The sequence below is a fragment of the Trichechus manatus genome, unplaced genomic scaffold, assembly GCF_000243295.1.
Source record: "Trichechus manatus latirostris isolate Lorelei unplaced genomic scaffold, TriManLat1.0 scaffold00022, whole genome shotgun sequence".
Classification (NCBI taxonomy): domain Eukaryota; kingdom Metazoa; phylum Chordata; class Mammalia; order Sirenia; family Trichechidae; genus Trichechus; species Trichechus manatus.
Genome location: NW_004443958.1, coordinates 2,373,342 through 2,400,340, shown reverse-complemented (window position 1 = coordinate 2,400,340; position 26,999 = coordinate 2,373,342).

The window sequence follows — 26,999 nt, the reverse complement described above, 5'->3', positions numbered from 1 at the left end:
TCCTTTAGCTTTAAAGTCTGAAAAAGTATTTATTTTTCATTTGTTTTTGAAAATATTTTTGCTGGATATATAACTCTAAGTTATTATTATTATTTTCAGTAATGTTTTTTCTTGTTCCTGACCTTCCTAGAAATTTTTTTTAATTTTATTATGGTTTAGATGAAATTTTACAGTTCAAGTTAATTTCTCATTCAAAAATTTATACACATTGTTTTGTGACAGTGCATTGGTTGCAACCCCCACGATGTGACAGCACACTCCCCCTTTCCACCCTGGGTTCCCTCTGTCCATTCATCCATTTCCTGTCCCATTTCATCTTGCTTTTTGGAAGAAGTTGCCCATTTGGTATTATATACTTGATTGAACTAAGAAGCATGTTCCTCACATGTGTTATTGTTTGTTTTATAGGCCTGTCTAATTTTTGTCTGTAAAGTGGACTTCAGGAGAAAGACTTTTTTGTGTTGTCTTTTGGTTTGCACTGTTTCTGACCACAGGTATGTTATCATTCTTAGTATCACAGTATGTTTGTTTTTCGCTGGCTCTTTTTAGGGTTGGTTTGAGTACTCTAATTATAATAAAACTTGTGATTTTTTTTCTTATCTCTTTTGAGTGAGGCTGGTTGAACTTCTTGGATTATTGATATAGATTTTTTATTTCATTTATTAAATTTTCAGGCATTATTTCTTCAAATATGTTTTCAATCTTTCTCCTCTCCTCTGGGAACTCTAATTACATTAATGTTAGGCTTACTGACGTTTTCCCACAGCTCATTATAATCTGATCATCTTTTTTCTTTCTCCCTGTGTTTAATTCTGAGTAGTTCCTCTTTCTATGTCTCAAGTTCACTAATCTTTTTTTGCAGTAACATTCTGTTACTCTCATCGAATGTATTTTTTATTGCAGATATTGTATATTTCATCTTTGAAAATTAAATTTTTCTCTTTCATATATTTTTCTCTACATCTTGAAAAGTTATAAAAGAGTTAAGATAACATAGTTATAATGAAGTAAAGTAAAATGTTGTGATACAGTTAGAATAACTCTTCATGTACTTGTTTGTTTATTCTATCATCTGTATAACATCTGAATTTCTATCTATTGATTGAATTTTTTTCATTATGGATTGTATTTTTATGCATTGTGGCATGCATATAATTGTTGATTTATCCTCTTGCGTAGTTAAAACTTAATTCTTTGAATTATTTAAACATAAAATTAATATTATAAAATGCGCATATAGTAAACATTGTGAATTTTACTATTGACTATTGAGTATTTTTGTACTTCCAAAAATATACTTGAGTCTTATTCTAAAATACAATAAAGTTACTTGGAAACAGTTTAATTTATCAAGGCTTACTTTTTAAAATTTTGTTTGACAAGACCAGATTATCATTTATTCTAGGGCTAATTTTCTCCCACTAATGAGTTCTCCTCAACAACCTTGAATGTCTACCTTTTCTTCGATATGATTTTTCTCTTTCTTTTCTTTTCACTCAAATACTGACTCTTTATTGGATGTTTCCTACATTTTATGAGGCATTGGAAAGCTATGTGAATATGTAGTGTTTCAATATTTGGGGTGTTTGAATTGGGGCATTTATTTAAGTCCATCAGGACTGCATTATTGAGGAAATTATTGCTGGTATGGTTGATTTCTTTCCATGTGATAGTTTTCCCAGAAACGAATTCTCCAATCTACTGAACTGTAGTATAAATGTGGTTTCCAGTAGAAACTTAGCAGTAGAGTGAAGCTAGGGTGGGATATCTCACTATTCAGTGCAGTGCACCTCCCACAGCCACGCTTGGTGTTTCCACAACCAAAGTCTGAACCTCTTTAGTGACTAAATCTGTTGCATTCTGTTAGAGAGATTAAAGGTCAGTGTCATGGATTGAATTGTGTCCCTCAGAAATATCTGTCTACTTGGCTAAGTCATGATTCCCAGTATTGTGTGATTGTCCACCATTTTGTCATTTGATGTGATTTTTCCTAAGTTTTGTAAATCCTATCTCCTTGTTGTTAATGAGATGGGATTCGCAGCAGTTATGTAAACTCAATCTACAGGATTAATCTACAACTTGAGCCAACCTCTTTTGAGATATGGAAGAGAAACTCAAGCAGAGACAGGAGACCTCATACCACCAAGAAACAAGAGCCAGGAGAATAGCATGTCCTTTGGTCCCAGGGTCCCTGCCTGAGAAGCTCCTTGACAGGGGAAAATTGAGGACAAGGACCTTCCCCCAGAGCTGACAGACAGAGAAAGCCATCACCTGGAGCTGGGACCTTGAATTTGGACTTCTAGCCTCCTAGACGGTGAGCAAATAAATCTCTCTTTGTTAAAACCATCCACTTGTGGTATTTCTGTTATAGCAGCACTAGGTAACTAAGACAGGCAGTCATCTGTGCAGCAAGAAGAAGGATATTTTATGAACTAATTGCTTTTCAAAGAGCTTTTTAACCAATTCTGTCTTTTCAATTACACTTGAAATGCTACTTTCAGATGTATCTTGTATTTCCACTTCCCAAAACTTTCTGGATTACTGTGGAACAAATCAGCTTGCTTCTTGGCCTCCACATGTTAGTTTTGTTTCAACTTTCAGAAGCCCACTAGCCTCTCTATTTTATAACATCCCAGACATTATTGGTGTCATCTCCTCTCTCATACTATTTATTATTATGAGTTTATACCTTTATTATCTTTTAACAATCAATTTGATGTGGTTTTAAGAGAGCATGAAAGTAAATGTAACAGAGTTCAACTCACTATGTTTAACTGGAAGTCTCTTGTTTTATTTGACCTTGTACCTTCAGATCCAGGTACAATGCTTAATAGAAACAAAACTCAGTAAATATTTTCTAATTGAAATTTCACTAGCATTAATTTAATAAAACACAATAATTGTGACTAGGGCAGTTGTTGCAAAATTTAGATTGGGGATCATTTGTAGTTCCTCCATTAAATGGATCACAGGCAATTTAGTAGTTCCAGAATAGAAAGGCAATCAAACTATTTCATTAATAAATATTTCACAAATATAAAATAAATGATGCGTAATTTTTACTGAAATGCCAAGGATTCCATTATAAACATGAAGGTAAAGTTATTTATGCATGATATGGTTAAATTGTTGCTATTTACAGTTAGCATGTTGTTTTTCACTATACATTGATTGTTTTTTTATATTTTTGCCATATTTAAACTTTATAAATTATCAAATTTCATGCCTATTCTTTTTTTTCCTATGATGCAGTCTTTTTTTTTTTACTTTATTTTTATTGTACTTTAAATGAAAGTTTACAGAACAAATAGTTTCTCCTTAAACAGTCAGTACACATATTGTTTTATGACATTGGTTAACAACACCATGACATATCAATGCTCTCCCTCCTCGACCTTGGAAGAACTTTTTTTTTTTTTGGTGAAAATATACATAGCCAAAGATATACCATTTTAAGAATTTCTACATGTACAATTCAGTGACATCGATTACATTCTTCCAGTTGTACAGCTAGTCTCACTATCCTTTTCCAAATTATTCCATCACTATTATCTTCAAATCACTGCTCCTAGGCTTCCCATCCAAACTTTTGAGTTGCTGTTGTCAATTTGATCTCACATAGACAATTTTTTTTGTACTTTAGGTGAAGGTTTACAGAAAAAATAGTTTCTCATTAAACAGTACACATATTGCCCTATGACAATGGTTAACAACACTGTCCCTTCTCAAACTTGGGTTCCCTTTCACCAGCTTTCCTGTCTCCTCCTGACTTCTAGTCCTTGTCCCTGAACGGCTGTGCCTCATTACTCCCGTTTTGTTTTATGGGTCTGTTCAATTCCCGGCTGAACGGTGAACTTCGGGAGTGACTTTGCCACTGAGCTAAAAGGCTGTCCAGGGGCCGTAATCTCGGGGTTTCTCCAATCTCTGTCAGGCCAGTAAGTCTGGTCTTCTTTTGTGAGTTAGAATTTTGTTCCACATCTTCTCCAGCTCTATCCAGGACCCTCTGTTGTGATCCCGGTCAGAACAGTCAGTGGTGGTACCCGAGCACCATCTAGCTGTACTGGACTCAGTCTGGTAGAGGCCGTGGTAGCTGTGGTCCATTAGTCCTTTGGACTAATCTTTTCCTTGTGTCCTGTTCTCTTCATTCTCCCTTGCTCCTGAAGGGGTGAGACCAGTGGAGTATCTTAGATGGCCGCTCACAGGCTTTTAAGACCCCAGATGCTACTCACCAAGGTAGAATGTAGAACATTGTCTTTATAAACTGTGTTATGCCAATTGAGCTAGATGTTCCATAAGACCATGGTCCCCACAGGCCTCTGCCCAGCAATTCAGTCCCTCAGGGAGTTTGGATGTGTCTATGGAGCTTCCATGACCTTTCCTTGTACAAGTTGTGCTGGTTTCCCCAGTATTGTGTACTGTCTCACCCTTCACCAAAGATACCATTTATCTATTATCTATTTAATTCCCCCCACCACCTCCCTAATCCCTCATAACCAACAAAGATTGTTTCTTTTTGCGTGTAAACTTTTTCAGGAGTTTTTACAGTAGAGGTCTCATACAATATTTGTCCTTTGTGATTGACTTATTTCACTCAGCATAATGTCCTCCAGTTTCATTCATGTTATGAGATGCTTCACAGATTCATCATTGTTCTTTATCGTTGCATAATACTCCATTGTGTGTATGTACCATAGTTTATTTATCCATTCATCTGTTGATGGCCATCTAGGTTGTTTCCATCATTTTGCTATTGTGAACAATGCTGCAATGAACATGAGTGTGCGTATGTCTATTTGCGTGATGGCTCTTATTTCTCTAGGATATATTCCTAGGAGTAGGATTGCTGGATAGTATGATATTCTATTTCTAGCTTTCTAAGGAAGCTTCATATAATTTTCCAAAATAGTTGTATCATTATGCATTCCCACCAGCAGTGCAAAAGAGTTCCGATCTCCCCACAGCCTTTCCAACATTTGTTATTTCCAGTGTTTTTGATTCGTGCCAGTAATGCTGGTGTGAGATGGTATCTCATTGTGTTTTTAATTTGCATTTCTCTAATGGCTAGTGATCGCTAGCATTTCCTAATGTGACTGTTGGCTGCTTGCATGTCTTCTTTGGTGAAGTGTCTATTGATTTCCTTCGCCCATTTTTTAATAGAATTATTTGTCTTTTTGCTGTAGAGGTGTTGGATTTTCTTGTCTATTTTAGAGATTAGATCTTTGTCTGACTTGTAAAGGCCAAAAATTTTTTCCCAGTCTGTAGGTTCTCTTTTTACTCTTTGGTGAAGCCTTTGGATGAGCATAAGTGTTTATTTTCAGAAGATCCCAGTAGTCTAGCTTATCTTCTGGAGTTTGTGTGTTGTTGGTTATGGTTTGTATCCTGTTAATGCCATGCATTAGGGCCTCTACCATTGACCCTATTTTTTCTTCTATGAACTTTATAGTTTTTGGCTTTATATTTAGGTCTTTGATCCATTTTGAATTAGTTTTTGTATATGGTATGAGGTATGGGTCCTATTTCATTTTTTTTGAAGATGAACATCCAAATTTGCCAGCACAATTTGTTAAAAACACTGTCATTTCCCCATCTGATGGACTTTGGGCCCTTGTCGAAGATCAGGTGACCGTAGGTGGATGGATTTTCATCTGGGTTCTCAATTCTGTTCCATTGGTCAAAGTATCTGTTGTTGTACCAGTACCAGGCTGTTTTGACTACCGTAGCTGTACAGTTAAGTTCTGAGGTCAGGTAGTGTGAGTCCTCCTATCTTATTCTTCTACTTCAATAGAGCTTTACTTATCCAGGTCTTCTTCCATTTCCATATAAAGTTAATGATTGGTTCTTCCACCTCTTTAAAGAATGTTGTTGGTATTTGGATCAGGATAGGGTTGTATTTGTAAATTGCTTTGGGTAGAATTGTCATTTTCACAATGTTGAGTCTGCCTATCCACGAGCATGGTATGTTTTTCCATCTATGTAGATCCCTTTGGGTTTCTTGCAGTAGTGTTTTGTAGTTTTCTTTGTATAAGTTTTTACATCCCTGATTAGATTTATTCCTAAGTATTTTTTTTAAGGGCTATTATAAATGGTATTGTTTTCCTAATTTCCTTTTCATAGTTCTCTTTATTGCTGTATAGGGATTCAACCAATTTTTGTATGTTTATCTTGTAACCTGCTACTCTACTGAATCTTTCTATTAGTTCCAGTAGATTTCTCGTGGAGTCTTTAGGGTTTTCTATGAATAGTTTCATATCATTCACAAATAAGGACAGTTTAACTTCTTCATTACCAATTTGGATGCCCTTTATTTCTTTTTCTTACCTTATTGCTCTAGCTAGGACTTCCAGCACAACGTTAAATAAGAATGGAGATAAAGGGCATCCTTGTCTTGTTTCTGTTTTCAAGGGGAATGTTTTCAGCCACTCTCCATTATGAATGATGTTGGCCATTGGTTTTGCATAGATGCCCTTTATTAATGTTGAGAAATTTCCCTTCTATACCTATTTTATTGAGAGTTTTTATCAGGACTGGGTGTTGGACTTTGTGAAATGCCTTTTCTGCATCAATTGAGATGATCATGTGATTCTTTTCTTTCCTTTATGTGGTGGATTATGTTGATTGATTTTCTAATGTTGAATCATCCTTGCATACCTAGTATGAATCCTACTTGGACGTAGTGTATTATTTTTTTGATATGATACTGAATTCTATTGGCTAGAATTTTGTTGAGAATTTTTGCATCTATATTCTTGAGAGATATTGGTCTGTAATTTTCTTTTTTGTGGCGTCTTTGCCTGGTTTTGCTATCAGGGTTATGCTGGCTTCATAGAATGAATTCAGAAGTATCCCTTCCTTTTCTATGTTCTGAGATAGTTTGAGTTGTATTGGTGTAAGCTCTTCTCTGAATGTTTGGTAGAACTCTCCAGTGAAGCCATCTGGGCCAGGGGTTTTTTGTTGTTGTTGTTGGGAGTTTTTTTTTATTACCTTTTCAATCTCTTCTCTTTGTATGGGTCTGTTCAGATTTTCAACATCACTTTGTGGTAGTTTAGGTAGGTAGTCTGTTCTACAAATTTGTCTGTTTCCTCTAGGCTTTCAAATATGTTGGAGTATAGTTTTTAATAATACTCTGTTATAATCCTTTTTATTTCATTTGGGTCTTTTGTAATGTTGCCCATTTCATTTCTTATTTGGGTTATTTGCCTCCTTTCCTGTTTTTCTATTGTTAGTCTGGCCATTGGTTTGTCGATTTTGTTGATCCTTTCAAAGAACCAACTTTTGGTTTTGTTGATTCTTTCTATTTTTTTTTCTATTCTCTATTCCATTTATTTCTGCTCTGATCTTTATTATTTCCTTTCTTCTAGTGGCTGTAGGCTTTTTTTGCTGTTCTCTTTCTATTTTTTCAAGTTCTGTAGTTAATGTTTTGATTTTGTCCCTCTCTTCTTTTTTGATGTGTGTGTCTATTGCTATAAATTGTCCTCTGAGGACTGGCGTTACTATGTGCCAAAGATTTTGGTATGATGTGTTTTCATTCTCGTTTGTTTCTAGGAATTTTTTGATTCCATTTCTGATTTCTTCTATTACCCAGTAATGTGTAAACAGAGTGTTATTCAGCTTCCATGTAATTGATTTTTTTTCCTTGCTCTTCCTGTTGTTAATTTCTGTGTTGATGGAGCTGTGGTCAGAGAAGATACTTTGTATTATCTCAACATTTTGGATCTTGTTGAGGATTGCTCTGCAGCCTAAGATGTGGTCTATTCTAGAGAACGTTCCATGTGCATTGGAAAAGAATGTGTACTTTGCAGCTGTTGGGTGGAGTGTTCTATATATGTCCATGAGGACAAGTTTACTGATTGTGCCCTTTAGGTCTTCTGAATCTGTGTTGAGTTTCTTTCTAAATGTTCTGTTCTTTACCCGAGAGTGGTGTGTTGAATTCTCCTACAATTATTGTGGAACTGTCAGTTTCTCTTTTCAGTGCTGTTAGAGTTTGTTTTATGTATTTTGGAGCCCTGTGATTTGGTGTGTAGATGTTTATTGTTATGCCTTCATGAAGGATCATCCCCTTTATCATTATATAGTGTTCTTTGTCTTTTATTGTGGATTTTGATTTAAAGTCTATTTTATATGAGATGACTATTGTCACTCCTGCTCTTTTTGGTAGCTGTTTACTTGATATATTTTTTCCATCCTTTTATTTTTAATAAATTTATGTCTTTGTTTCTAAGATGTGTCTCTTGTAGACAGCGTATGGATGGATCCCTTTTTTTTTATCCATTCTGTCACTCTCTGTATCTTTATGGGTGCATTTTGGCCATTTACATTCAGTGTAATTATTGAAAGGTGTGAGTTTATTGCTTTGGTTTTGTAGTGCTTTTTTTGTGTTCCTGATATTTTCTTTGTTCCTCTTACTCTCCTGTGTTGAATTCCTTTTGTGGATTTTTTTTCATTTCTTTTGGTTTTGTAGGTTTTGTTTTTACTGTAAGTTTGGGTTTTTCTTCTTTATTTTGATGAGTAGGTTTGTTAACGTTCTTTGTGGTTATCTTGAAATTTACTCTTATCTTCCTAGGTTTGAACCAGTCTATTATTACTTGGTATCGCCTTGCCTTCCTCTCCATTAGAAGATTCTATACCTACACCATTTATTCCCTCTTTTATTGTTGGTGCTGTTGTCATTTACAGAGTAACCTCTCTAGTTCCCTGTTGTAATTCTTTCAGTTTTGTATAGTCCTTGAGAGTTCATTTCCTAGGTTGGTATCTGGCTAGTACAATCCTGTGTCCTAGATTCAGCCTGTGGTCTGATGTTGTATGTTCTCAGATTGAAGGACTCCCTTTAATAACTCTTGCAAGTTTGGTTTGGTTTTTACATACTCCCTTTATTTCTGTTTATCTGGAAATGACCTAATTTCACCATCATATTTGAATGAGCATTTTGCAGGATATATTATTCTTGGCTGGTAATCTTTTTCTTTCAAGGTTTTACATATGTCATCCCATTGCCTTCTTGCCTTTATGGTTTCTGCTAAATAATCTGAGCTTAGTCTTGTTGTTTCTCCTCTATATGTGACTTTTTGATTTTCTCTAGCTGCTCTAAGGATTCTTTTTTGTCTTTGGTTTTAGCGAGTGTGGTTATACACCTTGGTGATTTTCTTTTGGGGTCTAACCTATATAGGGTTCGTTAAGCTTCTTGAATGGTCAGCTTCTCATCTTTCGTGATATTGAGGAAGTTTTCTGTCAGCAATTATTCAATGTTCCTCTCTCTGTTTTCTGTTTTCTCCCCATGTTCTGGAACTCCAATCACGCGTAGATTTTTGCTTTTGATTGTATCCCGCATAATTCTCAGGGTTTCTTCATTTTTCTTCATTCTTTTTTCTGGTTTTTCCTCTAACAGAGTTGTATCTAAGTGTTTGTCTTCAATTTTCTGATCCTGTTTTCCATTATTTCAAACCTGCTCCTCAGCCTTTCTATGACACTGTCTATTTCTGAAATCTTGTTGTTTATCTTTTGGATTTCTAATTGTTGTTTTTGTATGATTTCTAGTTGTGAATTTATTTTAACATTTTGTTCCTGTATTATTTTCTTGATTTCTTCCATTTTTTGTCTGTATTTTCCATGAATTTGTCTGCCTTTTCCATGAGTTTTTCTATTTTTTACTCATTTTTGTCTGTTTTTTGCTTCAACTCTTGGATAATTCTGAATATTAGAGATTTGAATTCCCTATCAGGTAGTTCCAGTGCCTTTTCTTCTACTGAAAAGTCACCTGGTGTTTTATTTTGGTTGCTTACTGGAACCATCATGTCCTGTTTTTGTATATGTTTTGATATTGTCTGCTGTCTTCGGGGCATTCAGTAGTTATTTTCCTCTTTTATTGATTGTAGATGTGTTTGTTTCATCCTGCTTTTTTGTTTTATTTGGTTATGTCTGAGCAGTCAGGCTGTGCATTCTTTGTTGTTTGCTCCTCTGTGGGCATGATACTTTTCATCTCCTTCTCCAATGAGCAGGGTCAGTCACTCAAGTATGGTACAGCGGGGCAGGTCCAGCTGAAGGGGTGTTGCTGGGATGGGTTGTTTGTGGCACGTACTAGGGCATACAAGTGGGTCAGGAATCAGTGCGGGTAGGTTCTCGTAGGCTGTGTATGTGCTGCTGGGGAGCGTGATGTTCAGTGCACTGTGCAGGTAAGCAGGAAGGAGGGAGGAGTTTGTGATGTGTGGAGCTAAGATGGGTATGGGAAAAAGGAGAGAGAGCAGAGAGGAACAGGATCCAAAAATATACACATAAACAAACAAACAAGAAAGAGTGCTAAGGGAGCTTGCTGTTGGAGTGGAGAGATGAGAGACTGAGAAATGGAGAAAAACAAAAAAGAAAAAGAGTAAAATAAAAAAATGAATAAATAAAAATTAGAGGGAAAAAAAGAAAAGCCCCAAGTGATCCCTCAGGTTCAGCTGCTAGGACTAGAGGTGTTGCTCCAAGGCCGTGAAGTACAGCCTGGCTAGAAGGGGTAGAGGTGTCACACAGCACCAGGTATTCAGGAGACAGGAAGAGAAAGTAAGTTTAGAGAGACAAGAAACTGGAAATGAAGACAAAAAGGTAAAAGGAGAGAGAAAAAACAAAACAAACAAACAAAAAAATACAAAAACAAACAAGAAAAAAGAAACGCCCCCAGGGATGTCTGCGAGCGTCTTCACAGAGTAAGGTAGTAGCTCCCAAGCTGTGCAGTACTGCCTCGATAGATGCAGCTCCCAAGTGAAGAAAAGAGAAAGAAAGCAAACAAACAAACAAATCAAAGCAGAACAAACAAACAGCTAAAAAAAAAAAAGCCACAGTGGTCCCTCCAGTGGGGCGGCATAAGCCAGGAAGCAGTTTCACAGTCGAGTGGTGTTTCACAGCCTTTCAGGAAGAAGCAAAGATGGCACACAGAGCCAGGTATTTGAGAGAAAGGAGGGGGATGTGGTGAGAGGTAAGGAAGAAATCTAAAGAAGCAGAAAAAAATCAACACCAGCAACCAACAAATGGCACTCAGGGAGCCAGCCAGTGCGGGCGAGTGGAATCCAAGTGACACCAGGGTGAAGCCGGTGATTCACAGTCAAGACACTGTGGCCATAGAAAGCAGAGGAGGCCGAGTGGTGGTGAAGAAGGGTGGGGGGTGGGAAAGCCTATATTGCTGGTTACTTGTTGTTCTGTCTCCTGCTGGAAACTTCATGAAGTTGCTTTTTCATACACCCTGTTTTCCAGTCTCCGATAGGAGTCCAAGATGATGGATCTGTGCTGCAGTAGCTGATAGGGGATCTCTGTATGTATCTCTACTCGCTCTATGTTCTCGGTCAGTTTCTTATTCCATTCGGTGCTTGGCTGAGTTCTTTATATCTTCTTTTGATGCTTAGGGTTTCAGGATTGACATGTCTCTGTTTGACTTAGTTTTTCGGATCTTTGCTGTGGAGGGATGGTGTGGTGCTTCTGTCTATAGTGCCATGTTGCCTGGAAGTCTCATGCCTATTCTTGAGCTACAATAATATTCGGTCACTATTTTCCAAATTGTTTTTGAATGAATAAAATACCGATGAAAAGATATTTCAGTATTATTTACGTATTTGTATAGAATTATTTTACCTTTATTGGTGAGATAAGCAAATCTGTAGATATGATGGTTTTGAACATACAGCCAAACAAAACAAAATAAAAAAAGTGTAAATTGGAGGTATGATGAATATCTGGAAAGTGGATTTTATTGGACTTCTGCTATCTTATTATCCAGTGGATTGTCTTTTATGAATCTTCAAATAGCATCATAAGGCACCAAAGATGTGCATCCTTTTTTTCAAATAAAGCAAAGAGAATATTCTAGTAAACCAATAATAGATTTTACAGAACAAAAGCAAAATAATGTTTACCAGTACAAAATTGATTAATTTCGTTGCTAAAGGCAAGTGTATGCCCGAAAGACAGAACCATCATTCAAAGTTGTTCCATTTGTACAAAAAACATATCAAAGTCAAACTACTTCTGAGGAGTTAGTAAAGCCAGATATATTGTTAATGAAAGTACGATTCTTGCAAAGAAAGCAGAATAAGCTACTGGCAATATTCTTCTATCAAATGACAGCTAGACTTCATGTAATATTAATGTATCTAATGTAGAAAAGCAATTGTTATCATACACACATGCTAGAAGATTCTTCAATTTGCATATGGATAAAAACACTGATTTAGAGAGTATAAATTAGCCCTTGGCATATGAGTAAGTAATTCATGTAAGATGGTGCTTAGATTTTTTTTTCTTTTTCCCTATATTCAGTGTTTACTTAAGGGTTATTTTGTGAGTCATGATTTAGACTGTGAATATATTTGTCTTCATGGAATGATAATATATGTTTTTCTTTAGTAAAAAAAAATTAAAGGTTGCTGGCAACAATGTCCTATTGTACTTTATTTATATTGAAAAAATAGTGAAAATGAATAATATGACTTCACAATCACTGAGTCTTTTTAGCATGTTTTGCAAAGAAGTGAGTATTGATTAAAGACTCCTGCTTTTTCATAAAGAAGTATATATGTTGTCAATTAGAATGGTGCTTACATGAGTTGCTGAAATGAAAAACTAAAAGTAATCATTCGTTACATGGACAAGACCAGACTAGAATTTTTTATGCTGATGATGGTAATGATGGTGATGATGGTGATGATGTTGATGATATGTGTGCGTGTTTCAAATGATATGTCTAAATGACATACTTAGAATATTGAATAATCTCAATCTCTCACTTCATGGTCAAAATATCATGATTGCTTAAATTAAAATAATCTAGTAAAATTACAACAAACATCTTCATTGATGAAAGTTTAATTTTTACTTAACATCTGAAGTTCATTTATTTTCATTTGTCAGATAAAGGAAATAATGTCATGTTATTGCGTATATTTTGAAACCATGTTCAAATGTTATAAAAGAACATACAGAAAAGCTTTTTATAGGCAAAGGCAACAAGAGAGTAATTAGAAATTCATTCACTTGAGTCTCCCTGAAGATGAAACTTTCAAACTTGCAGGAATGGAGTGTAATATGCTCAAGATGTCACATCTATTGAAATATAGAAAGTAATCCTCTTGTTACTATTAGCTTAAATGGTATGACAGCCACTTTTTGTACCTCTAGACCTCAAAGCTAAGGCCTTACTTTGGTTCTAAAGCATTTAGCCTTAAGGTGGCCCCCCTTTTGAAATGTGTGAAGCTCTGCAGACCAGAGTTGGAAGCTCATTGCTATGTAGGTTGAGCCATCTATTAGGTGATGCTTTCTGAATGTGTTAATTTTGTAAATTCTTGCTTTTTTTTCCCTTTATTTCCTTAACTTCTGTGAGATATGGCTTGCAAGCATACTTATGGCTTTCCTTTGTGATAGTTAGGGAGACTTGATTGGTTTGTTTTGGTTTTTCTGTGTCATATTTGGAAAACCAGAGGTTCCTCGTGTGACCTAATGGAAAGGCACCCACAATAAATTACTTACATAGCTCTCAGCGGTATATTGTCATACCACAGATCAGTGGCACCACAGAGCCACTCACCTCATTGGTGGCCTGTATTACCAGATCATATTTCTCAAAATCCCTATTACCAACCATTTAAACACACTCAATTAGTAAGCACGCATTCTGATACTGAAACCACATGCCATCAAAAAAAAAAAAATTAAGGAGAAAAAAATGTAGTAACCAAAGGGATAGTCTTTGTGAGAAGACTCACAATGTTTGATGTGAATAGTCAAAACTACAGTAGATACCAGGCACTTGCTGTCTTGCCAGATAACCTTTGTGTTTGGATTTTCTATTTCAGTTAAATAATTAATAAAAGAAAAAAAATTAATTTAAAACCCAGTTTATTTATTTATTTTAAATACATTTACTGAGTACCAGGTTCCAGACAATATTCTAGCTATTTTGAGTATGACAATGAAGAAAGGAAGCAAGGAAGGAAAAAAAGGAAGGCAAAATTTTTCACGATATTTCTCATTCAAATGGAGACAAAAATAAGCATAAGTAAATAAGATATGTGTATGGTAGAATGTTTAAGGAGCCCTGGTGGTGCAATGGTTAAGAGCTTGGCTGCTAACCAAAAGATTGGAGGTTGAACCTACACAGCAGCTCCTCAGGAGAAAGACATAGCAACCTGCTCTAATAAACACTATAGTCTAGAAAATGCTATGGGGCAGTTTTACTCTGTCATATGGGGTCACTATGATTTGAGGTGAACTCAAAGGCACTTAGCAACAACAACATGCTATAATGTGATAAGTGTTATGAAGAAAAATGAACCATACATGCAAGATGCGGAATATGGAGGTGGGAGATTGTGCTATCGCACAAGGTGGTAAGGCTTGCCTCACTGGGAAGGAGAATTTAAGTAAAAATTTGAAAAAGAGTTGGGAGCAAACCATATGAAAATCAGGATAATTCAGTGCTATATTTAACACATATTGTTTGGTGATTGATTAAATACTTGATAGTGTACCACTTTCATAGTGAATAAGGCTTAAGCTTTCATTGAATTGCATTCCTCCTCACATAGAGGTTAAGAGTAAAAACTCTGTCAGCAGTGTACATGGTTTCAAATTCTGTGTTCAAGTCAACAATTGCTGTATGATTTGGAGTACATCATCTAATTACCTCCAATTCATTTTTCTTCACTCATAATTGAGGATAATTATAGCATATAAATTACAGGCTATTATATGACTCAAGTAAGACAATACGTGAAAAGCATAGTATATCACATATGTATAAGTATGCAATAAATTTAACTCATTATTATATTTATTTAATATTGTTGTTTTTATACATCCATTTTGTGTTGAAATCAAATTTCCACAATTGTATTAAGTTCCATTTAGTTGTGATTCATTCGACCTGACAATTTCCTTCTGTCAAACAGTGAATTAACTTGATTATTTGAACAGCTGTCATTTTCTTTAAACAAAATCATAACACTCTCTTTATAATGTATCTACTTCCATGATACAATACTAGAGAGTATTTTGAGGTCCTTAGAGAAGATTGTTTGTATGGTTATAAATAAAAGATTACTATCATAAATCAATAGCATATTTTACATTTAAGATTTCTCATCAATACTTTAGAAATTCTACCCATCACTATGTGTTCACAGGTTTATCAACTCTTATGGATTGAATTGCTCTCCATCCCCAAATATGTGTTGACTTTCTGGCCCTCGTATGTGTGAATGTGATCCTGTTTCAAAAGAGAGTTTTTCTTTTGCTAGGTAAATAAGGTTATACCAGTATAGGGTTAATCCTAAACTTAATCACTTCTGAGTTATAAAAAGACCAGTGATAGGCTAGTGGTATACTTTTCTGTGCGTAAGATCACAGCTGAAATGTCCTAGGCTGAATTTTGTGTTTGGCCACACACCAACCGTCAGTTCTGCTCCAGTGCTCTCTGACCTCAGGTTAATCAGAGAAATTAGTTACTTCACAAAGAATTTTCTAAAGTCCTTCCTCTTCTTTGCCTGTTCTGTGGAAACCAATGCATTAGAAACTAAAGTGATAAAAATGGGAAGTAATTCAAGAGGAAGCTAGGAACTCTGCCTCAAGATGTGCATTTTCAATTTGGCTTCATATACCGTAAACAGTGCTCTTGTGTCACAGTCCTTTATGTCACCTTGCTTAATTCTTTGTTATTAATTTATAGGCACCATTGGCCTCTTCTTCCCTGATAAAATGCTGCATGTCTAAATTTCAGTTATGTTAATGTATTCAAACATTGTTTTAGTCTTCAGATACACAGCTATTAATAATGCTATTATATTATTTTCTATTTTATTTTTATTGCTTTACTAATGCAGAAAAATAGATGGAGAAGGCTAAATTGTGCTGCTAAAATCCTCTGAACACTCCTTACATTTTCACATCTTATACTGTACTGGTACTATTCCTTACCTTGAAGGCTCTGCATTTTCCTTTCCATTTACAGAACTGATATCTCTCATGTAAGACCCTGGTCAAGCAGGAAATAAAATTTTCCTCCTGTGATTCCCTAGAATTGCGTATATTTAGCATTTTATCTTCACTTGTTCTAATGTCTAATAATAATATATATGTCAGTCTCTGTAACAAGATGCTCAACAATTTGCAATCAAGAACATGCTTTATATATGTCTTCCCATTCCTTATATCAGCAGTGGAATAAAGGTAAATTATTGATTGAGTACTTTGGATATGGTAGACACTACACAATAATGGTAATTGATTTTTAGTGTAGACATTACTGTTATGTTACCCAATTTCTCCTTGGCCCTAAGAAAGAGTCAAGCATATGAAAGGAAGTACTATCACTTAAGCCTTCCAGGATTTCATGTAGAGGTTGTGTTTAGTATGAACAGAAGATGGTAAGCCTGAGTGTACTTCTCTCTAAGACCAATTCAAAAGTGAAATTGCAAGAATGTCACATTACTGATCCTCATTAAGTTTGCAGTCTTTGTTCATTACAAGATATTATTATTTTATGCATCACCATACTGTCAGGTCCTTATTCCCCTAATTATTTGTGTTTCTGATCATGTATGTAATATCTTTGTCTCCCTTATTTTTCTCCTAAGAATCACTGTGCTTGAGAATTAAAACTTTGAAATGTTGTGTTTAAAATATATATTAAGAAATAAATGAGTGACTATGTTAAAAAACAAAACCAACAAATCAAATGCAGCTTTCCTAAAGCAGTGGTTATCAAACTTCAGTATGCATCAGAATTACCTGGAGGGTTTGTTGAAGTCTTAATAATTCAGCAGCCCTGGGCTGGCGCCTGAGAATTTGTATTTCTAATAAGTTACTATGTGAAGCTGATGTCCAAGATTTAGATTTTGAAAATCACTGGTCTAAAGAAACTGTGGGTTTTTAATATAGTATTTGAAGGAGGCCAGGTGATGCAAGCAGTTGGTGATGAGCTGCTAAACTAAAGGTTGGTGGTTCAAACTCACCCAGTAGTTCTACCTGAGAAAACCCTGGTGATCTGCTTCTGTAATGATTACAGCCAAGAAAACCCTATGGAGCACAGTTCTACAATGTAACACATGAGGTTACCGTGAGTCGGAAACCTCTGGAGGTCAACTTTTTTTTTCTTTTTTTTCTTCTGTATCCTACTGTGCTATCCCTTGCCTTTCAGATCTTGGCATATACTGTTCTGTTCTCTATGTCACTTGGATTTCTCTTAAATGGCTAATTCTTCCTCCTACTCCAGGTCTCAGTTTAACTTTAAGGCTTCTAGAAAGGCATCAATGATGATGAATTTCCCTTTTCTAACACTCAAATAAGATAATATGAACTTGTTTTTCATACTGTAGAAAGCCACTATAAAAGAGCCCTGTTGGAGCAGTGATTAAATGCTCGGCTGCTAACTGAATGGTTGGTGGTTGGAACCCATCCAGAAACTCCACCGGAAAAAGAACTTGAGATCTGCTGCTACAAAGATTACAGCCAAGAAAACTCCATGCGGCAGCTCTACTCTGTCACACGGGGTCACTATGAGTCGGAATTGACTTGACAGCACCCAGTAACAACAACAAGCCACTATAGTGCCTTATGTGATGTTTTTTGAGTACTCATGTTGTTTGATCCCACCAGAGAGACTAAGAACAGCATGTTAGCATAATCTAAATCCATCCTTTCCAGCATTTTTCAGTAATGCCTCACATAACACATTGTATATAGACTAGTGACCTAATATATATTTGTTAAGTAAGTGTATGGATGAATTAATTTATAAATGCATTTGAAACTCACCTGCTTGGTATTCATATAACAAGTTTTAGAAAAAAAAAATTTCATAAATATTAATAGAACTTGAAATACATGAATACTTTTAATGACAGCATGTTTTCAAGTAATATTTTTTAAAATTGTTATTGAAACAAACAAAAAAGGAAATATAAACCATAATTTTTTTCTTTTAAAATTAATTTTCAAAAAATGAAATTTAAATACTCATAGCAACAGTGTACTCTTACAATAATCATCCACAAAAATTCTATCCTTCTAATTTGATTCAGATATGAGGAGCAGAGTCAACATGAACAATATAAATTTTGATATTGGCTATAATCAGATTGAGCATCTGCTAATAAGTAATCCCATCTAAAAAATTCTAGAATACTCATCTACCCTGTAAGGGACGGTCAAATCCATCACACAGTGTATGATTCCATTGATTAATTCAAATGTTGCTTTGGCATCTCTTATATAAACACACATATAAATTTTAATGTTTAAGTTTTAGAATGGCTGAAATAACATATAAGAAATTCACAAAGCTATGCACTGTGTGCCAGTGTGTGTTATATGTGCGTAGATGTACGGAAACATGCTGTTAACTGACAAATGTGACAGGAGTAGATCCTGTATGGACAAAAAAGCTTGTCTCAGAAGCTATGGCCAAATCTAGATCTAGAAAACCTGGCAAGTCACACTGCTAACTAAGTAGAGAATTGAACTGACCATTTCAGAGTACTACTTATATGCCACTATAACCTAAATGATTGCTATTGCAATTGATTTCAGTCACTTAGTTGCAATAAAACATGAACTTCTCTGTTTACTTCACATTTATCTTTCTATTGTTTGAACTGATCTTAACAGTGCTATTTCACAATAAATTTGTGCTGAAATTGATTAAACTGTACTGGTCAATGATGTCTTTAAATCTAGACTTCATTCTCTTCCCTGTCTTCCTCCTCTTCTTTCCTTTTTTCTCTATTTCCTTTCTTTATTCCTTCCATCCATCTTCCCTTCCTTCCATTTTCTGTCTTATAAAAATTTAGATTAATTTAAGAAATATATCATATATCATAAATACAACATACATATTTACTTAAAACATTCTAATCTCTCATATCTTTAGCCTATTTTATAAATATCTACTTAAATATAAATTATTAGAAAATCACATTATATTATATAAGGTCAATAGTATAACGATTTCAGTTAAAATGGAGAATTTGGATATTGAGGTAACTATTTCATAATTTTCACAGTAACAGGTTCCATTGATGATCATATACAAATTAGACACAATCTATACATAAGTTTATGTATGTATAAACTTACAAAGTCCCTAGGTGGCACAAACAGTTAAGCACTCAACTACTAGCTGGAAGTTTGGCGGTTCAAATTCACCCCGAAGTGTCTCAGAAGACAGGCCTCAGAAGACAGGCCTGGCAATCTCCTTCCAAAAGATCACAGCCTTGAAAACCCTGTGAAACAAGTCTACACTGCACACATGGGCTTGCCATGAGTCAAAATCAATTTGATGGCAATTAAAAACTATGACCACATACATAAATTCTTCAGATACTAAAATATCTAACCAGATGTTGACTGTAAGAATTAAATGAGATAATTATTTAATCATTTAGTGTTTAGTGCCTACTATTAACTGATCAATCAATTAATTAATTTGTCAAATACTAAGTGCTCTCTATGTGCTTGGCAATATTATAGTATATGATGAAACATTTTCTAATAGTTAGAAGCAGACAAGAGCAATTAATCCAACAAAATTAATTTTCATAGAAATATAGGCTATGTAGGATTTACTTTAGATCGAGTGGTTAGCAATGACCTCTTTGAGGAGGTGATATTGGATTTTAGATCTTAATTATTAGAAGAAGTAACCATGTGAAGTCGTTTTGTTTTAGGCAGAGCTCAAAGAAACAGCAATTAGTGAAACAAGGTTCAAGAGACGGAAAGAAGGCCAATGAGGCTAAAGTATGATGAAAAGGCTAGTGGTAGATGAAGTCAGAGATAAGACATGTATCAGAGTTTGTGCAGAATTTCTTCCCCATGGTAAAGGATATAGATTTCATTCTAATTTCAAAGGGAAGGCATTAGATTGTTTTACACATAGAAACAATATGAATTCATTTAAGTTTATTTTCTTGTTTTAAGATATTTCCAGTTGCTATAATTGAGAGTGGACTATGAAAGGATCAAAGAGAGATAGGTAACATGAAAGCTAGAATCCCCTGAGGAATTATAAGTGTCCAGAGAGATATGATAATCCCTCAGGCAATCTGACTGTTCCTGGCAGTCCCTTCAACACACTTTCAAATGATAGTGAATGAAGGTTGTGATAAGCAAAATGGTCCCCCCACAAAGGCCATGATCTAATCCAATATCCTAAGAATATTCTAGGTTTCAAGGCAAAGGGACTTTTTAGATGCAATTAAGGTTATGGAATTTAAAATAGAGATGTTATCCTAGATTACTCAATTGAGCCCAGTCTAATCACATCAATCCTTCAAAAGAAGAGAACTTTCTCAGGCTGAAGCCAAGAGGGGAGGTCAGAGAGATTCAAAGTGTGAGAAGGATTAAAAAAACCATTGCCAACTTTGAAGATGAATGGGCCCACGAACCAGGGAGTGCAGGAGCTGAGAGAGGCTCCAAGTAAACAGCCATAAAGGAACACAGACATCAGCCCTACAATTGCAAGGAACTGAATTGTGCCAACAATCTGAAAGAGCATGGAAGGTGATTCTCCCATAGAGCCTCCAGATGAGACCCTGGGCCAGCCAAAGCCTAGATTTTGGCCTTGTGAAATGAAAAGCTGAGGAACCAGTTGAGCCTACCCAGACTTTTGGTCTACCAAAGAGTGAGATAATAAATTTGTATTGTTTTAACTTACTAAATTTGTGGTAATTTGTTAACACAGCAGTAGAAAACTAATAAAAACAGAAAACACGGGAACTGGTTTCAAATTATCCACCCTACTTCTTACGTCCTTATACTTCCTTTCCTATGCCCAAACTGCAGGAACATTTCAGAGTCTCTCATAAAATTCCCAGATTGAAATGTTGAATTTTCCCTTCTCTAAACTCAAACTTCATTTACAATAAGAACTACACAATTTAGAATTTGATCATGTTTTCTCTTGAATATTTCTGTATTAAAATGTTGCCTTCTCAGTAATGTTATGCATTCCTCCTGAATAAATATATAGTACTCTCCCTTTTATGTATTTCAGGAAAGTACAAGGGTAAATGCTGAGAAAGACTTAACAAAATATGCATCAAGGTTCTACCAAGATACTGATACAAATGTAAATACACTATTAATTTGGTATCATTTTCTCATCTATGATTATTAAGAATAGCCTGTACATAAAGAAATTTAAAATTACTCTCCTAATTCTGCCTCCCTTGTACTACTTTACTTCTCACTTAGCTTTACCATTTTCTATTTCTACAGGGCAACCCAATTCTTTTTGTTCAATTCTTGCTGAGAATATTTTGTCTTCTGATACTCAGGGTTCACCAAGTTTTCCCTCTATCCTGTTTCAGACCAAGAATTGTCTTTAGCACCACACCCAAGATTGAATTTGCCCCTGATTGCTGTTTAAATGCAATAGATACCTGAAAAATAAAGAGCAGAGCAAGTCAAAGTTTAGTGAAATAGAGTTATTTGGAGAAGGTCTGTTCTAGAGAGAATTCTGATTATAATGACTTATCTTGATGTTTATATTTACGTTGCAGTTGTGTTCCATTGTTGTGATAAAGTCATAGAAAAAGGAAGAATGAATGAATGGAAGGATGGAACTAAGAGCAAAAATTTAGACAAATTGAATTCTAGCAACTTAATGAGTGCTGAAAACTAGTATTAAAAGGATTGCTATAAAATATTTACCATTCATATAAAATAATAAAGAGAGGGTGTTTTATAAAATAAATTAATATTGCTTGCCCATTATCTGAAGTTTCTTAGCATATTCATGGAAAAATAAAGCTATAAATAATGCTTCACAGACCCTCTACATTGTAAATTTTATGACATATTTTTCCATTTTAATGCAATACTTCTGTTAACTGCTTTAATCATTTGTCACAATGTAAGAATCATCTCTTAATCTCAATTTTTTTTTTAAATACAAGCAATTTTTTTGATATTCTTAGGTATAAAAGAACAGCTAAAATAAACCTATCCAAAAGTAATTTTATTTATAAAAGTATTACAAGTAAAGCAATTCTAAAACATATGCAGAGATTAGTTTTTTGGGTTTTTATTTTTTTTTGCTGTCTCTTACCTCAATTCATCCCAAGTGTACCAATTATAATGTGTATTCTCTGGATGATTCTTTGATGTTATTGTTGTTGTTAGGTGCCATTGAGTCGTTTCCGACTCATAGTGACCCTGTATACAACAGAATGAAACACTGCCTTATCCTGTGCCATCTTCACAACAGTTGTTATATGCTTGAGAGGGTTGTTACAGCCACTGTGTCAATCAATCTCATTGAGAATCTTCCTTTTTCACTGACCCTCTACTTTACCAAGCATGATGTCCTTCTCCAGGGACTGGTCCCTCCTGATATCATGTCCAAAGTATGTTGGACATAGTCTTGCCATCCTTGCTTCTAAGGAGCATTCTGGCTGTCCTACTTCCAAGACAGATTTGTTCATTCTTTTGGCAGTCCACGGCATATTCAATATTCTTTGCCAACACCATAATTCAAAGGTGTCAATTTTTCTTCGGTCTTCCTTATTCATTGTCCAGCTTTCACATGCTTATAAGGTGATTCAAAACACCTTGGCTTGCTTCAGGCTCACCTTAGTCTTAAAGTGGTATCTTTGCTTTTTAACACTTTAAAGAAGTCTTTTGCAGATTTGCCCAATGCAATGTGTCGTTTGATTTGAACTCACCCAGCAGCACCATTGAAGAAAGTCTTGACTATCTCCTTCTGTAAAGATTACAACCAGGAAAACCCTAAGAAGCAGTTCTGTTCTGACACACATACAGTTGCCTTGTCATGAATTAAAATTGACGTGATGGTTAACAAGTTTTTGTTTTTCATTTTCTATTTGTCCATAATGTCAGTTGTATATGCATTCCATGTTAAATCTGCAACATTATGCAACCCAATGGAAAAAATCAATCATATATATATGTGTATATATATTTTTTTCTTTCTTTTTTCCACCCCAGGGCTGTGTCCATTCAACCAGTTCCTGTCCCTTCCTGCCTTCTCATCCTACTTTTGGACAGGACTGCCCATTTGGTCTTGTATATCTAATTGAACTAAGAAGCACATTCTTCATGTATATTATGTTTTGTTTTATAGTCCTGTCTAATCTTTGTCTGAAGACTGGGCTTCAGGAATGGTTTCAGTTCCAAGTTAACAGCATCTGAGGTCCATAGTTTTGGGGGTTTCTCCAGTCTCTGTCAGACCAGTAAGTCTTTTTATGTGAATTTAAATTCTCTTTTACATTTTTCTTCTGCTCTGTCCAGGACTGTACTGTATTCCCTGTCAGGGTGGTCATTGGTGGTAGCCAGGCACCATCTAGTTCTTCTGTGGTGGAGTCTCTGGTTCATTTGGTCCTTTAGTCCTTTGGGTTTTAAATTTTTTAATATTGAATTATAGACAAAAGAAAAATTTTTTTAATTTTTTTTTTAAATGTTAGAGTCTAAACCAGGTACCATGGAATTGGTTCCAACTAATGGCATCCCTATGTGTGTTAGCGTGGAAATGTGCTCCATAGAGTTTTTAATGGCTGATTTTTCTGAAGTTCATCACAAGGCCTTTCTTCCAAAGTGCCTCTGGCTGGACTCAGATTGTCAACCTTTCAGCTGCCGAGCATGTTAACTGTTTGCACCAACCATGGACTCCAATTTTAGAGTCTAGGGTTTAGTATTTGCCAGCATATGTAGATTTTCATTTTTAAGAATTTGCTTCTGAGCTAAAATCATAATTTTCTGTGATTCTTCAGTTTCGTATTTCGTTAAAGAGAATTATTTTAAGTAAGCTATCATAGTAATGAATAAAAATAATCTTTTGGTACTACAGTTCCTCTGAGGCTTACAAACAGACATTTAAAATAACAGCTTTATGGGGAAAATCATCTTCTTAATATACATATACAATACAGCTCTAGTGCCTTACTTAAAGTAGATTCATTCAGTTATTTAAGTAGGAAAGCTCCACTCACTCATTAAATATCATAATCTAAGCAAGTAGAAATATTTTTTTCCAAAATATTGTGTCACCTTTATCATTAACAGTTGTCGTTCTTAATCAGTACACAGGATAAAAGGCATTTGGATGCCAATACAAAATGATAAGAAATACAAATAGGTATAGAAGGAATAAATAAATCGTGTATATTATATTTCAGATAAAATAAAACTGTTTTTTACAATAACATTTTACGTTGTATATTTTTTGTATTTTATTATCACTTAATTCTCAAAAGAACACTGAGAGAATATTTTGTTTTTATTTTAAAGATAAGAACAACAAAGCATAAGCATATAAAATATTTTGTCTAATTTCAAAAGTTGGTTTATGCAGTGGCAATATAGAAACCCAGAGGATCAGAATTTATATTTGCTTCTCACTATTCTATCCCATATTATCTCACAAGCAGTATTTCACAAAGTGTAACAAGCATTTATTTTTGCACCAAAAGTCTTGTTACAACTCTACCAAAACCAGAAAAATCAAACTCCCTGTCGTGGAGTCATTTCCTACTCAGTAACCTCAGTAACTCCACGGGACAGAGTAGAACTGTCCCATAAGGTTTTCAAGGCTGTAAATATTTATGGAAGCAGACTGCCTTTCTCCCTAAGAGTGGCTGCTGGGTTCAAACCACTGACCTTTTGCTTAGCAGATAAGTGCTTTCACCACTTTGCCACCAGTGCTCCTGCTTTACAACTCTTAAGACACACTAAATGCATTTGCTACTCTTCATGACATTGTGCGATAATCTCTTCTCAACAGACACAAGTATTTTGATCATTTAAACTAAATCTTTTCCCTTTCTTGAAACTAAAATATTAAAATCATGTTATTGTTTGAATTGCTCTTAACCTTTGATAAAAAATGGAATAATAAGGTACTACTTTGCATTTTTTGTCTGTATTATCACAAGATATATTTTGGTCATTCTTATTCTTAATTGAGTATTTTATTATAATAAAGGAATTTTAAAGTTTGATAGTTTTTTTCTTCTGGGTTTTCTTTAATCATTGAGACAGCTCTAAAATTTTTATTCACATTAGGTTGAAGGAAAGAGTGTACAATTAAGAATGAAATGATCCTGCATCTTCCCTTTTGAAATAATAAAACAAGCAAGAGGAAATAATGAATAAGGAATGTGATAGGCAATTGAGCTTAAAATTTGCGCATATTGTTTACCTGGCTAATAACAGTGTGTGTGTATTCTCAGAGGCGATTACCTCTATACACTTTAAAAAGGAATGACTAATGGCCATTTAAGTTTATTGATATACTTTTGAAAAAGTCAAAGTAGAAAAAATTACAACTATCTAGACCTAATATTTTGAACAATAATATGTTTTTCATTCATATGCATCAAGCATAAAAATTAATCAACTAATAAACAGACTAAGTTCAAAATAAAGAATATTAATAAGGAGGTGGAGCCAACATGGCACTATAGACGGAAGCACCATGACTCCCCTCTACAGCAAAGACCTGACAAATTAAGTAAAACAGATACAAACATCAATCCTGGAACCCTAAGCATCAAATGAAGAGATAAAGAACTCAACCAAGCACTGAATGGAATAGGAAACTGACAGAGAACAGAGAATGAGAAGAAATATGAGCGAAGGTCCCCTATCAGCTAACACAACATGGATTCGACATCTTGGACTCCTGTCAGAGATGGGCGGACAGAGTGTACAGGAAAGCAGCTTCACAGAGCTCCCAGTAGGAGACAGAGCACCTGGTAACCAGTGATACACATTTTCCCACCCCCAACCCTTCTCCCCCTTCTTGGCCTCTGCTGCTTCCCAGGCAGCTGCAATTGCTTGGCCAGAAGATGCCAGCTCTGTGCCCCTTGGATTCAACCTGCCCACACTGGCTGGGTCCTTTAGTACCATTTTGTTGTTGCTGGTGTTGCATTTTTTGGCTTCTTTTGTTTCCTTCTCTGCCTCTCACCTCCTCCCACTCCTTTCTCTCAAGCTCCATGTGCTAACTTTGCTTTTTCTTGACAGGCTGTGAAGTGCCACTTGGCTGGGGAACTGCTTCCCTGGTCTGTGCTGCCACATTGGTGGGATCCCTGGGGCCGTTATATTTTCATTCTGTTTGTTTTTTTTCTTTTGGTGGCTTGGGAGCCCCTTCTAGCCAGGCTGTACTGCTCGGCTTTGCAGTCACTTCCCTGGTCTGTGCAACCACACCAGTGGGATCCCTGGGGGCTTTTCATATTTTATATTTTTTATTATTTTTTTTCTTTTTCTGTTTCATTTTCCCTTTTTGTTTTTCTTCCTTTCTCAGTTTCTTGTCTCTGTCTACTTACCTTCTTTTCCTGTCTCCTGAATAACTGGCACTGTGTGCCATATCCGCCCCTTCTAGCCAGGCTGTACTGCAGCAGCTTGGGAATCACTTCCTCGGTCTGTGCAGCCATGACAGTGAGAACCCTGGGAGCCCTTCTTTTCTTTATTTATATATTTATTTTTCTCTTTTTGTTTTTCTTCATTTCTTTGTTTCTCATCTCTCCAGTTCGACAATAAGCTCCTTAAGCACTTTTTTTGGCTCCTGTTTCTCTCTCCTCTCTCTCTCTTCTTTCCCATATCCATTTTAGCTCCACATATCACAAACTTCCCCCTCCCTCTGCACCATGTGCTAAACATTACACCAGTGAGCAGCACATGTACGGCCTACTAGAACCTGCCCTGTACTGACCCCTGGCCTGCTCTGTAGGCCCCAGTACATGTCACAAACAACCTATACCAGACCCTCCCCTTCAGCTGGACCTGTCCAGCTACACTATAGCTAAGCGACTGGCCCTGCCATTGGACATAGAGGTAAAAAGTGTCATGCCCAAGACAAGCAACAACAAAGAATGCACAGCTCGCCTGCTCAGACAAAACCAAATAAAACAAAAAATGAGGATGAAACATACAAATCTACAATCACTAAACAAAGAAAATAACTACTGAATGTCCTGAAGACAGCAGACAATATAAAAACATATAAACAAACAGGAAAGGATGGTTCC